General features: G+C 42.7%; 1 protein-coding gene across 6 annotated transcripts in view; it reads left to right on the forward strand.

The window, feature by feature from the left end:
* The first annotated feature begins 626 nt into the window (after positions 1-626).
* Positions 627-13,578, forward strand: part of JAKMIP3 (Janus kinase and microtubule interacting protein 3) — a 698,412-nt gene continuing 685,460 nt past the window's right edge. For 3 of the 6 annotated variants that reach the window (XR_011204932.1, XM_069239747.1, XM_069239745.1), the window contains exon 1: positions 627-1,141. The gene's annotated coding sequence lies outside the window, so the exon portion shown is untranslated. The remainder of the gene's footprint in view (positions 1,142-13,578) is intronic. The other 3 variants (XM_069239746.1, XM_069239748.1, XM_069239744.1) reach the window with 1 other exon arrangement.

Consider the following 13,578-nt stretch of genomic DNA (forward strand, 5'->3'; position numbering starts at 1 on the left):
AGGGTCTACAAAGCTGGCACTTAGGCCTCGGACAGCAGTTATGTGAGAAACTGCATATTAAATAATGTAGTTGATAGTCAATCAAATGTTGATGTTGGGGTTTTGAAGTCAGTCTTGTCTTAAATGTTCTTAAATATCATTAAAGACCTACTTGTCCTTGTCAGAGACATTACAAAGTGGCTCAACCTCCCTCCTTAGTCTTTGACCCCGCTTGGTTGTGACAGGAGGGTTCTGGGAATGCTAGCCTATATATAGCACTCAGGTGAGTGGGGCTTTATTTCAGAATTCTACTGCACTTTTTTCTTATCTTGGAGGTAGGATAACCTCAAATGTAATGACTGTGACAAGGACGAGTAGGAGAAGAGTAATGAAGATTACTCGTAAATAATCAGGGCATTACTCGTGCTAGTTTATGCCACACCCCTCACCGAGGGAAATAAAAAATAGGATTTTCGTGTGGGCTTCTGTGCATGTGTCTTCATAAGGGAAGACAAGCCTTCTTGAATATATAAGGCTACCTAGGCGGCTTACTTCGGATGTGGTCTGCCTCTGGCCGTGTGTTTCAGGAGCTTCCTAAAAGGGAGGGATTCGACGCTCTATAAGTGAGCGCTCGATGACGCGCCTGCACTCAGCTGCAAGCTGCAGTGACACTGCAATGGCCGAGGAGCGGCTCCTGGATGCGAGCAAGTGAGCTCATTCTCCCCGGAGGGAGCAAGGCTTTCAGAGCATCACTGGTCCAGGGCAGCCTCTTCTCGTGAAACCCATCCCTCGCCGCCCCTCGCGGGGGCCGGCCTGCCTCGCCACTTTGTGGGTGTGTACGTGGTGAGCCGAATGAATTTGCCGTTTGCTAGGTTATCTTCCCAGTGAATGCTTCCCCGGATTGTTTTGATGAGTCATTTCTCAGCAGTTGCAGCGGCAGACTGGGGCTCGAACCGTAATTCTGTGCAGCCGGCATGGACTGGGTGATTTTGACAGTGCTTTGCAGGATAAATTGTTGCAGGTTTTTAAAACTGCCGATGCCGTTGGACAACGTGGGACAAGCCCACAGGCTTTAGAATGAATTGCACTGCGTACAGCCAATGGTCCCACCTACAGGCAAAGCCGGCGAGCTCTGCGCACAGTGATGGATCTAACTTGTAAGGTCAGTGTGCCTATATTTACCTTTGGGATTGAATTTGTGTTTGCATGTTCACCTTTGCAGTAGGCTCTGAAGAGCTACCGTTTTACAGTGCCTGGCAAGTGCGCGTTAGATTTCCTACAGCAATTACGTACAGTGTAGGCCGTTCACAAATGATAACGTTACGTTCTCTTAAGCGCACAGCTGCACCGCCCTGCTGCAGCTGTTCGCTCAATTCAGATTCCGAAGATACGGCGTTGCAGCCGAAATACCTGCGTCTTTGCATTAACATTCACCACGAGAGCCTGTAGATTTTATTGCTTCTGCTGTGCAAAGAAAAGCTGCTATCCATCGCGCCTGCTCATTAAAAAGCAATGTTTAACGTTTCGTTGTTCGGCATGTGCGATGGATGTGCGCGTTGGTCACAAGGTTAACTTGCTGGACTGTCACGTTTTAACCTGTTACTGAGGATTTGCAAAGAGGCTCGTTTTGGCACCAGGATGCTCCCTGGTTAGCCATAAATGTCATTTACTGCCATTAAAGCTCGTTTTCGGTTAATTAATGGAGGCGCCTTCTATGTAGAAACAGCATTTAAAATGTAGATTAAAGCGGAAGGGAGAGGGCGTCAGAGGCCGGCCGCCCCTGTGCAGCACGCGCCACTTGTGCGTTTCCTCTGAAGGAAACACTCTTGGTCGTTGGCTCCAGGGAACACTGTACGTTTTGTACCGAACGTTTCCTTAGCGGCTTTTAATTTTTCAGAGAAAGGTTGGACAGTTTGCAGTTTACATTTTTGTGTGCCCCTGGTCCGTCCCCTCTAACCCCCCCACTTCCCAAAGACCCTCAAGAATAGACTATTTGCTGTGTATGAACATAGAATGCACATACTCAGAAAACACAGGTCTTCAAACAGGCCCTCGCATGCTTATTTTGTGTAGTCCAGAAGGCTGGGTACAAGCCATTTTGCACGCTTTATAAAACGTTTCCTCTTATGGTCTCTAAAGCACTGTGCGGGGCAACTAAGCTATCCACTGTTCATATTCTTGAAGTGAGATTTTGAGGTAAATATTTAAAAGGAATTTTGCTGCTCATACAAAAGGGGAGGTGGAACAAGTGTTGCCTTGCTGTTTCAGTTGAAGCACAGGGGACTTCACATCATGTTTCGAGGCTGCACATGTCCAGCATGTGAAACATGCTAGCGCATAGGAAGGGCGTGACGTCCTCAGAAACAGGCACTGCACATCTTAATCAAACATGGTTTTAGTGGAAGGTTGGTAATGTTTTCCATACAAGACACGGCTTGTGACTGCTTCCTTGGTGATTCCTTTCATTTCAAGGGCACTGTCAGTCCCACTTTTACCCTGCACTCTACTCTTTCTGTCCTCGAACAAATGGCGGGAAGGAGCAGGCTGATGAGCCTGAGTGAATGTTCTTGTTCAGCACATAGAGGTCGAATGAAGTGCTCCTGTACTTTTGACCTCAGAGTGCATGTCATGTTAAGGACTCTCATTGATGAAACGTGCGTTATATGTCTCTTTCTGATGCTAAGGCTTTATTCTGAGATACTGAAGCCAAAGGGAAATTTGTTTCAGAGAATCAGCCAGTGGAGGACAGCCCACACAGCAGTAGTAGTGCACAGTGTTTTTTTCTGAAGATGGAGGCCCATGGGTTCATCAATTACTTAAAATATAGGTGTGTGCTTGGCAACAGATGCTTCACAGGCTGCATCATTTCACATGTCTTTGTCAATCCTCCCAGGCCCCCTCTCACTGCGTATTCCACATGCAGCTGGATTTCCCTATCTTGAAAAAAGTGCAAACCCTATCTCCGCCCTCCAAACAGGATGACATTATTTTGCATCACCATCCTATGAGAATGGTTAAGTCATCTTAGATATCACTCCTGATGGTCTTGCTAGAGGCACTGGGACTTTTGATATTATTTTGAAATAAATATACTGACAATCAATATCTCAAAAAGGCACATGTCGATCTGTGGAACAGTAAAGCACCGCAGCAAATATTTTGGGCCAAAAGCTTGATCAGAAGGACTATCAGTGACTCATATCACCTATCAATAAGCTCAACTGGAAATTAAGTAAATCCTGCTCTTTCATGATGGGCTGACATATGGTGCGCTGATCTTTGTTCCATGGATAAAGAATCATACATCTTAGATTTTGTTAGACTTTTCATCCTTGGCGTGGTCTCCCTTAACTTTTTGCCTCTGTTCCCCAGGTTGTTGATGTGTGCTGGACTCTGATTTTATTGTGCTTGTTACTCTGGGCACTTTACCACTGCTAACCAGTGCTAAAGTGCAAGTGCTCCTGTTTAAAATATGTACGTAATTGGTTCTCCATGATTGGCATATTTGTTTTACTGTTAAGTCCCTAGTAAAGTGCACTAGAGGTGCCCAGGGCCTGTAAATCAAATGCTACTAGTGGGCCTGCAGCACTGGTTGTGCCACCCACATAAGTAGCTCTGTAATCATGTCTCAGACCTGCCACTGCAGTGTCTGTGTGAGTATTTTTACACTGTAAATTCGACTTGGCAAGTGTACCCACTTGCCAGGCCTAAACCTTCCCTTTTCTTACATGTAAGGCACCCCTAAGGTAGGCCCTAGGTAGCCCCAAGGGCAGGGTGCAGTGTATGGATAAGGTAGGACATATAGTAATGTGGTTTATATGTCCTGACAGTGAAATACTGCTAAATTCGTTTTTCACTGTTGCAAGGACTGTCTCTCTCATAGAATAATATGGGGACTACCTTTAAATATGATTAAAGCGTAGATTCCCCTAGAGAGTAGATGGACATGTGGAGTTTGGGGTCCCTGAGCTCGCAATTTAAAAATACATCTTTTAGTAAAGTTGATTTTAAGATTGTGCGTTTGAAAATGCCACTTTTAGAAAGTGAGCATTTTCTTACTTAAACCATTCTGTGACTCTGCCTTGTTTGTGGATTCCCTGTCTGGGTCAGTTGACAGTTGGGTTGTTTTTCACCTCACACCAGACAGTGACACAAAGGGAGCTGGGGTGTAACCTGCATTTCCTGATTAGCCATCTCTGCTAGGAGGGAGGGGTGGAGTGGTCACTCTCATCTGAAAGGACTGTGCCTGCCTCTAACAATGCCGGCTCCAACCCCCTGGTGTGTGTCTGAGGCCTTGCCTGGGCAAGGCAGGATTTCACAAGTAGGTGTGAGTCCCCTTTGAAGAAAGGTGACTTCAAAGACTAAAATGGGTATAAGAAGGGCACCCAAATCTACAGACTTTAGAAACACTTCTGGAATCAAGAGCAACCTCTGCCTGGAGAAGAGCTGTTAGCTGAGGAGGAAGTGCTGCCCTGCCTGTGACTGTGCTTTGTGGAGCTTTCCTGCAGTGCTGCTTCTGCCAGAGTAAGAGGGCAAAGACTGGACTTTGTGTGCCTTCCATCTTGAGAAGAAATCTCCAAGGGCTTGATCTAGAGCTTGCCTCCTGTTGTTTGAAGTCTCAGGGACAGCAAAGACTTCTGTCTGCCAGCACCTGGAGCCTCTGGAGAGACTCCTACTCTGCCCTGTGGTGCCCATCCAGTTCCTGGGACCCTGAAAGGAGAAGCTGGCAGCCTAAAGACAAGAAAATCCACGCACAGAGCGCCGTGCGGGGAAAAGATCGACGCGAATCCGATCGGCGGCTGAAAAACGACGCGCCGCCAGCTCCGCGGCTGAGAAACGACGCTCGCAGGAAACGCGACCGAAGAATCGACGCACGGAGCAGGAGAAACGACGCGCAGCATCGCTGACGGAGGCTGGGAGATCGCAACCTGCGCGGCTGGATCGTCAACTCATCGTGCGGCTGGATTTTTGACTCGAGTACCGCCGTGCGTAGTTATTTTCGACGCACGCCCGCCCGTGCGGGGTTATTTTTGACGCACACCAGGTACATTTTCACTCTAGCAGCGCTAGTGTGTTTTTAAAACTACTTAAAGACTCTTTTTGATTTTTAATTAATAACTTGACTTGTGTATGGTGGGTTTTTGTCGTTTTGGTCTTGTTTTGTTTAGATAAATATTTCCTATTTTTCTAAACCTGTGTTGTGTCATTTTGTAGTGTTTTCATTGAGTTACTGTGTGTGTTGGTACAAATACTTTACGCCTAGCACTCTGAGGTTAAGCCTACTGCTCTGCCAAGCTACCAAGGGGGTAAGCAGGGGTTAGCTGAGGGTGATTCTCTTTTACCCTGACTAGAGTGAGGGTCTTTGCTTGAACAGGGGGTAACCTGACTGTCAACCAAGGACCCCATTTCTAACAGATTTGTTCTGCTGTTATAATGGGGAACAATGGGGCAGATGTCTGGTCCAGGAAATAAAATATATAATTGTGTTTGGTTGAATATAACTTTGAGAGGGGAAACATCGTTTACAACCATGCATTTGTCATAAAATGCATTTACAACCATGCCATTACCACGAAAATGCCTTTACCATGCATGCCTTTACTACGATAGTATGCCTTTACCACACACGCCTTTACAACGAATTTCATTCTAAAGGCATGAATGGTAAATGTATATGCGTAATAAAGGTTTTAAAGGTAAGTATTTTTATTTTTTATTTTGTAATGGCATGAATGGATAAGGTGTATGCGGGGTAAAGTTTTGGCAGGTAAATACAGGTAAGTATTAAGTGGTTTAAGTGATTTTAGGTTTTAGAGTGGGTATTGGATTTAGGGTGGTAAGGGTATTTTTAGGGTTTGGTTTGGGTCTGGGTTTTGGGGTGGTAAGGGCATTTTTTGGTTTCACAGTGGGTGCTGGTTTTAGGTTGGTAAGGCTATTTTTAGGTTTTAGGGTGGGTATGGGTTTGGGCTGGTAAGGACATTTTTAGGTTTTAGAGTAGGTATGAGTTTTGCGGTGGTAAGGGCATTTTTAGGTTTTAGGGTGGGAATTGATTTTGGGGTGGGAAGGGCATTTTTAGGTTTTAGGGCGGGTAGGGGATTTAGAGTGGTAAGGGCATTTTGGGTTTTAGGGTGGGAATGGATTTTGGGGTGGTAAAGGCAATTTTAGTTTTTATGATGGTATGGGTTTTGGGGTGGTAAGAGCATTTTTAGGTTTTAGGGTGGGTATGGGTTTTGGGGTGGGAAGGAAATTTTTAGGTTTTAGGATGGGTATGAGTTTTGGGGTGGTAAGGGTATTTTTAGGTTTTAGGGTGGGTATGGGTTTTGGAGTGGTAAGGGCATTTTTAGGTTTTAGGGTGGGTATGGGTTTTGGGGTGGTAAGGGAATTATTAGGGATTAGGGTGGGCATTTTTTGTGGGTGACAACGTGTGTTTGAATATACATTAATATATATATGTGTGTGTATAAATATATATATATATCTATATATCTATATATATATATTAATATATTTATATATATATATATATATATATATATATATATATATATATATATATATATATACACACACACATATATATATAGGGGTTATACTTACCATTTAATTTCCTATCACGCATATGTATTTACGAATCATGCCTTTACCACAAAATCTTTGTGGTAAAGGCGTGCGTGGTAAAGGCATTTTCGTGGTAAAAAAAACGTTCACAGTAAGTGCATTCGTTGTAATGACTGTTCCGTCATACAACCCTTTGAGGGCAGTTTTAAAGACCCACTGGTGAGACAGGGGTGACCAGTTAAACTGATTTCGTTGGGGCATTGAGTTTTCTTAGTAGAACAAATCTAATACAAGGCTGGGCTACTTTCTCATATAAAATGGTTCATGCCCAAATACATTTTCTCTTTGCAACCTGCAAGGTTCTGATTTTTATACCCAGCCCAGAGTCACAAGTTCATGGACCCCATGCAATCGACCCTGGATTTCCCATATCTGCCTGTGAACGGCATGGACTTTCATCCTCAGAGGGTTTGTTTTAAAATGTTGCAAGAACATCACTTCTGGCCCGGGATAGAAGACACCTTGTATGAATTGCCTTGTAAACTGTCAACTGAAATGTATAACCTCTTTCATGACATGGACTCTGATAAAGGTATCTTAATGAATTCACAAGACATGAATGAAAATGGAGATTTCTCATGTTCAACTTGAGGTAGGGGTCGGTTTTCGGATATTGTGGGAATCTATGCATGCACCCCGATAGTTAAATATCTCAGTCAGCCTTAACAAGACTGACTTTCTTGCTGAGCGGTTAAGGGAAACAAGTTGCACTGTTCATCCCGTCATTTAAGAATATGAACTATGGACCATTGAACCAGAAACGAGACTATTTACAGTGGCTTCCTTGAATGCAGCCCCCAGAACAGTAAAGTAGATTTTAGATGTTTTTCTTGCTAAGTGTGCTTTGCAGATTGGATTATCTACATGTTTTATGAATTAGTAATTAACCTTTTTATGTCTATGTATCCTGTTTACAGTTGGTAAAAAAACGACTAAAAGAATGTAAGAACAAATAGGCGGCATCAAACAACAGATTGCACACACCAAAAATCTAAAAGTTGCCATGAGGTCACACTCTTGTTTGATAGTTATACCATTTACTTTCACTGTAATACGTGTTGTTCAGTCATCTGTGTGTGCATTCAGCACATCTCTCCAGTGCACACCAAACAAGGAAAATATGTTTGTTATCTCAGCGCCAGCCAGGAGAACGTGAAAGAGGTAGACCCACTGCAATCCAACACGTGCCTTGAATGGGAATAGCGAGGCCTTTTAGGTCTGTTAAGAAGATCTCTGAAAGATTGATGAACGTCTTTCATGATGGAAGAGCAGAACAAGTTGAAAGGATGTTCTAAGGGATGGTGTGTTTAAGGCATAGGCCACAATTGACACAACAGAACAAATATATAAAAACTTCAAGTCTTAAAGCATGATTCACTAAAAGGAGTAATGTTTAGTTATAAGTATACAGCAGATCCAACAACATTTGGACCAGATGATCAAGAATTTTCACTGAACATTTGCTTCTGAAAATAAAATGAAGGGCACAGAAAACCAACTGTTCAAGACATGGGAAAGACTAACTGAATAAAATACTGCAAAAAGAGTTACCTTGGATCCTGGTCACATTTATGTTCAGATTGGTGGTTGAAAGTGGTAAGTGTGCTTGAACCAAGTGCTTAAATACAAGTCTCTGCTGATGAAGAATGTGACAGGCTGATGTCAGGTGTCAGAATGAAACAGATAAAGAAGCTATCAAGTTTTTTTTTCTTCCGGTTTCAGAGTAACAAAATGATTCAAAATGAGTTTCAGGTTCTAGCCAGTCTTCAGGTCAGTCTTACAAACAATTGCCACTTGATGAACTGTGGCAGAATCCCAATATTAGGAAGTTCATTTTCTTCAAAACCTAGAGGTCACCAGAAAAGACACTCCACATTAAGTGTGCTTTAGAGGCTTAGGGGTGGATGCTTACTCTTTGTCCTGTGCACCATAGTCAACTCTATTTTGTAAGAAGGAAAATCATAATTACTGAGTGAAGATACCACAGTGACATATTAGATTGTCTTGAGGGGTCGAGACCTACGTCCTCTCTATCAAGTATACATTTATTCTAATGCCTTGAGCACTGATCTACTCAGTATCAAGGACAATGTATTGGACACCTTCTTTAAATGTCATAATGAGAGCCTACTAAGGATTCAAGCTTCACTATTAGGATAATATATATATTTGGTTGTAGTTAGATTCAGGAATTATTCTCTGTAATGGCTAATGTTATGTCATAATATGATATACATGGAGCTCTTGTGAGGTAACCAAAAAGTGATCACAATAATTCATTATGAATTTTAACTTTACTATCAGGATGCCTGTACGTAGTGTTATTAAGTAGATTAAGACTCTCATTATAGTATTGTTAATCTTCCTCACCAGGTAGATCTAGAGTATGCATGGTTCTTATGTGGGGTGGTCAAAATCTTGAGTGTTCAGAAACTGTCATCCTGAAGCTGTAGCCCTCAAGTATTTAGAGCAGTTACTTGTTATTATTGTGGAAGCAAGTTAGTTTATTCCACTCAATTTTGTCGTTAAAACCTATCCTATTGGATCATAGTTTGAAAAATTAATTATTGTTCTTTATGGCAGGGATTATTTTTTATGTTCTGTTTACCATATTTATTTTGAAGTTTTTTTAGTCACTGCCAAATGCAAATTGATGCCTGAGTGTTGCTTTTCTAAATAGCTTTGATTAGTTTTGTTGTTAATCTATCATATTTAGTACTAAATTGATGTTCCAGGACTCTGTTTTTAATTGTCCTTGTTTTCATTTCCACATATTGCAATTTGCAAAGACACATCAAAAAGTAAGCTATGTTCTGTCTTTTGCAATTTGTGATTTATCTCTGTTCCCAGGATTCTCTAAGTCCCAAATCAAGTGTTTGGGGACATATTATATGTAGGCAAATGCTGCACATGCCCGATAGGGACTGTCCTGTCCTAACATGCTGGGGATTTTCCTGATGGTTATTTGGGATTAGGGTTGGTCCATTTTCATATATGTAAAATATATAATCTTCATCTCTGATATTCCTCCCACCTTTGAAGGGAAAATAAAGGTTTAGGTAAGTCTGGCTTGTCTATAGTAAAGATGTGCCAATGTTTACTGATCCCTTGTTTTATGTTATTAGACAGCACAGAGAAGGAGATGGTACTTGTCATACTTGATTGTATGGCTTTCATGTGACTACCTAGCAATTCTTCTCTGTTATTCAATCCATAACATTCTATTTTTTTTGCTGAGGAATTCTGTAAATTGGTCAAATGTTTCTAGGTCTGAGGAACTCCTTCTAATTCTCAACAACTGACCTTCTAGGAGATTCTCATGAAGTGATTGTGTATGTTAGCCGTTGATATTCAGTAGTGGGTTACAATATGTAGGTTAACTGGAGAATGCTGTATGCAACACTCCAACTTTTGCAGTGAATTTCTTGTCCAAGAACGTTAGCACCTGTCTACTAATGTTTAATGTAAATTGTAAGTGGGTATTCTTTGGGTTTAACAAATTCAGAAAATCAATTACCCCTTGGTCATTTCCATCTCAAATCATTAGGACATCATCAATGTGTCTACACTAGAATCTGATCTTGGCAGCTTATGAGTTGGATGGATGGCACACAGTATTAATTTGAAAAGTCTGAGAATACGAAATAAGGGTTGCCAGGCTTCGGTTGCAAGAACAGCCCAAGTTGGCCCCCCTATTTGAAGGTAATAATACCCTTCTTCAAACCGGACGAAAATGTTAGTACATGTATTGCAAAATGAATGCCATTGGTATCTGTTATGCACACTCTTTAGCCTAAGGAGTTTCTCTATGGTTCCCAACGTGACATCCTGAGGAATATATAAGGCAAAGGCCTTCAATTTGCGCACCTGCATCTGGGGGCCTATCAGGTCCAAGCAAAGCAATCTGAGCTCGTACCAGTTTTCACTTTTTACTGAGAACAAACAAAACCGGACGCCTAGCTTGTCCAAAGATGTGATATTTGCTTTACTGTCATTGTGTGGGTTGTGGTAATTATTGGTTATTTTTCATATCTGGATGTGCTATTACTGTGTAAAATGTCTTAACGCTCCCTGAGCACATTACAGTGCCAGGGACTAAGTAGAAATGAGCCTGGATCGAGTATCATAGCACATCCACTCTGTTTGTGAAAAGCAAAGACAGCATGATGAGATTCCTCTGGAAGCATTGTTCCTGATCTGGCATCCAAAGGGCTGTTAGTGCTTGGGAATAATTGGAAACATGTTAGGCATTTAGCTCTGGGACTAGTAGGCCTATGAAACCTAGACTTACATTTCCAGAATGCAAAGAAAATACCTGGAGTGCAACAGCAAGATACATCATCATGCTGCCAGCTGATTTGCAGTGACAGTGGTGGGACATGAAAGGTCATAGTGAGAGGGGGACACTAATAGATAAAAACAGGGGGTATGGTTGGGCAGTGATATGAGAACTATGATGGGAAGGGGTGGGCAGTAATGTGAGTGTGGGGCAGTGAAAGGAGAAGGGAAACTCAGTGGGAAGTGGTGGTCAGTGGTAGGAGTGGTAGGTCAGTGGTTGACAGTGTTAGGAGAAAGGTGAAGTATTGGGAAATTTGGGAAGTGACAAGGGCAGTAATACTGAAGGCATGCCATAATGCCAGACAAAGTTGTGACAGCAGTCAGGTCTATTAGAGACATTGACAGGGGAGAGAAACGAAAATGAGAAGAGGAGAATATATAGAAAGTAAGACTGAGACAGGAGGAAAAGCACAGTCATCTGCCCCACATGCCCAAGCACATTCTGCTCTGTTCTAATAATTTATTAAACATTCTCTCCCTCATCATGTTTCTGATCTTTTTCTGCTCCTTCTCCTGCATGTCAAAGATTGAGTGGTTGAACACAGTTTTCTCAGTGATGTAGGACAGTCGTGCTTAACAAGGTTTAAATACATCTTCTATAAGACCTCTACATTCAGATATACTATCATTTGATAGGATCACCTTTGATATCTTTAATCGAGTACAAAGTGTCTTTCATGCTTTTAAATAAGACTGCATCTTTTTCACGGGGGGTTGGAGGAAGAACTCTGCAAACTGGGCTAGATGTTCCAAAAGGGACCCCGTTCCTGAAATTGTTGGTCTCTGTAAGAATTGGGGTTACTGGTTGAGGGGGTAAAAGCCTACTCATGCAGCAACCACAATCCTTGTCAGGGTGGAGTCACAAGTAAACCCCAAATTAATCTGTACTCTACCTTCTGGTAGCTTGGCACAGAGCAGTCAGGCTTAACTTACAGGCATTGTGTAAAGTCTTTATGCAGAACTTCAAACAGTAATAAAGTGTATACGCAACTCAAGAAAAATCCCATGCCAAATTAGAAAAATAGAGTAAGCTTTAATCAATAACATAAGAGCAAAACAGCAAAAATCCAATTAGTAGAAGCAGAGATATGCAGTTTAAAAGATTTCAGTGAATTTGGCACCAAAAAGCACCAAGCGCTGACTGTGGTTACCTGGTTGCGTTGGACTAGGACAAAGTCACAAGTTCTGGCAGACTGCGATGAAGTGCGGGCCGGCTACAGGAACCCACTTAAGCTAGCTGAACAAGAGCACTTTAAATCCTGGTTGCAGAGCATTGTAAGGTCCTGCATCAAGGGTGATTTGCACAGCTGAAGCGATCAGAGGTCCTGCTTGGAAATGCATCGTGCAGCATTCATTCCGGTGAGCAGCAAGGCTGTGATGCAAATTCCTGTGTTGTCGTCAAGGAAGCTGAAGTGGGGACTTGTGATGTGAAGTCTTGCATTTAGGATACGTCGCACACTGGCTGTTTCCGTAGCTGTGGAGCATGCAATGTGGAGTTCTGCATCGACAGGCTTGCAATTGGAGGGACTGCATCAGGCATGCATTACACAGCTGCAGTTCCGATGAGGCTGCGGGCTGTGAAGGTGATGCAAAGTCCTGCTGTTTGGAAAGTCCACGCAGCAGAGTTGATGTATCGGTTCTGCTCAGTGTTGTACTGTGCAGTAGAGATGATATGTCAGTTCTGCTGGGTCCACAGATGGGCTGGCAGAGAACCTTCAGGCCCACTTCCAAAGGTTCGGGCCTGGGGTGGTACCACTTGTCAGGGTAGAACTCACAATTGCAGAATCCAAGGGCTGGTTATAAGAGACTAGCCCTTGGAGTCACTCTATTGGCCCTGGGTACAGGTTTCAGCTCCAGTCTTTCTCAGGCAAATGGGCAGGAGGGCACCATGTCAGCACAACAGGGCAGCAGTCCTTCAGGGCAGCAGTCCAGCAGTACAGCAAAACCCAGCAAAGTGGCAGTCTTTTCAGCACAGCTGTCCTTTTATTCTGGCAGAGTCTTCCACATGTCCATAAGTGTACTGAAGAGTTGGTGCTGAGGTCCAATATTTATACCATTTATACCTGGTGTCTTCTTTGAAGTGGGCGAAACTTCTAGAGAATACCCTTTGAAGTGTTCAGGTTTTTTGAATCCCCTGCCCTGTCTCCAAACTAACTACACGGGCTGTGCAATCCTTTGTGTGAAAGCAGGACACAGCATATTCAGGTGTATGTAGAACTGTGTGCAGCTCCACCCCCATCCTGCTGCTGATTGCCCATTCTGGCACACCTAAGGTCTGTATTGCGTGTGGCCATCTGGGAGGAAATGCCAACTGCACCTAGTCAAGTGACCCAGAGAATGGATGCAGGCATTAAATGACTAAGGCACAAAATGCCAACTTTCTAAAAGTGGCATTTACAAAATTGTAATTTGAAATCTGACTTTACCATAAAAGAGAATTTTTCATTACAATACTAAAGACACCAAACATGAACTGTTTACCTGTTCCCATTTGAAAGTTAACCTTATTAAACGTTATGCTGTAGGAGAGGTCGTCCCTATAATGTGAAAAACATATTTAGGAGTTTTTCACTATCGGGACATGCAAAACTTAAAAGTCCATGTCCTAATTTTGTAATACATTGCACCCTGCCCTATAGGCGG

Source organism: Pleurodeles waltl, chromosome 6 (assembly GCF_031143425.1).
Source record: "Pleurodeles waltl isolate 20211129_DDA chromosome 6, aPleWal1.hap1.20221129, whole genome shotgun sequence".
Taxonomy (NCBI): Eukaryota; Metazoa; Chordata; class Amphibia; order Caudata; family Salamandridae; genus Pleurodeles; species Pleurodeles waltl.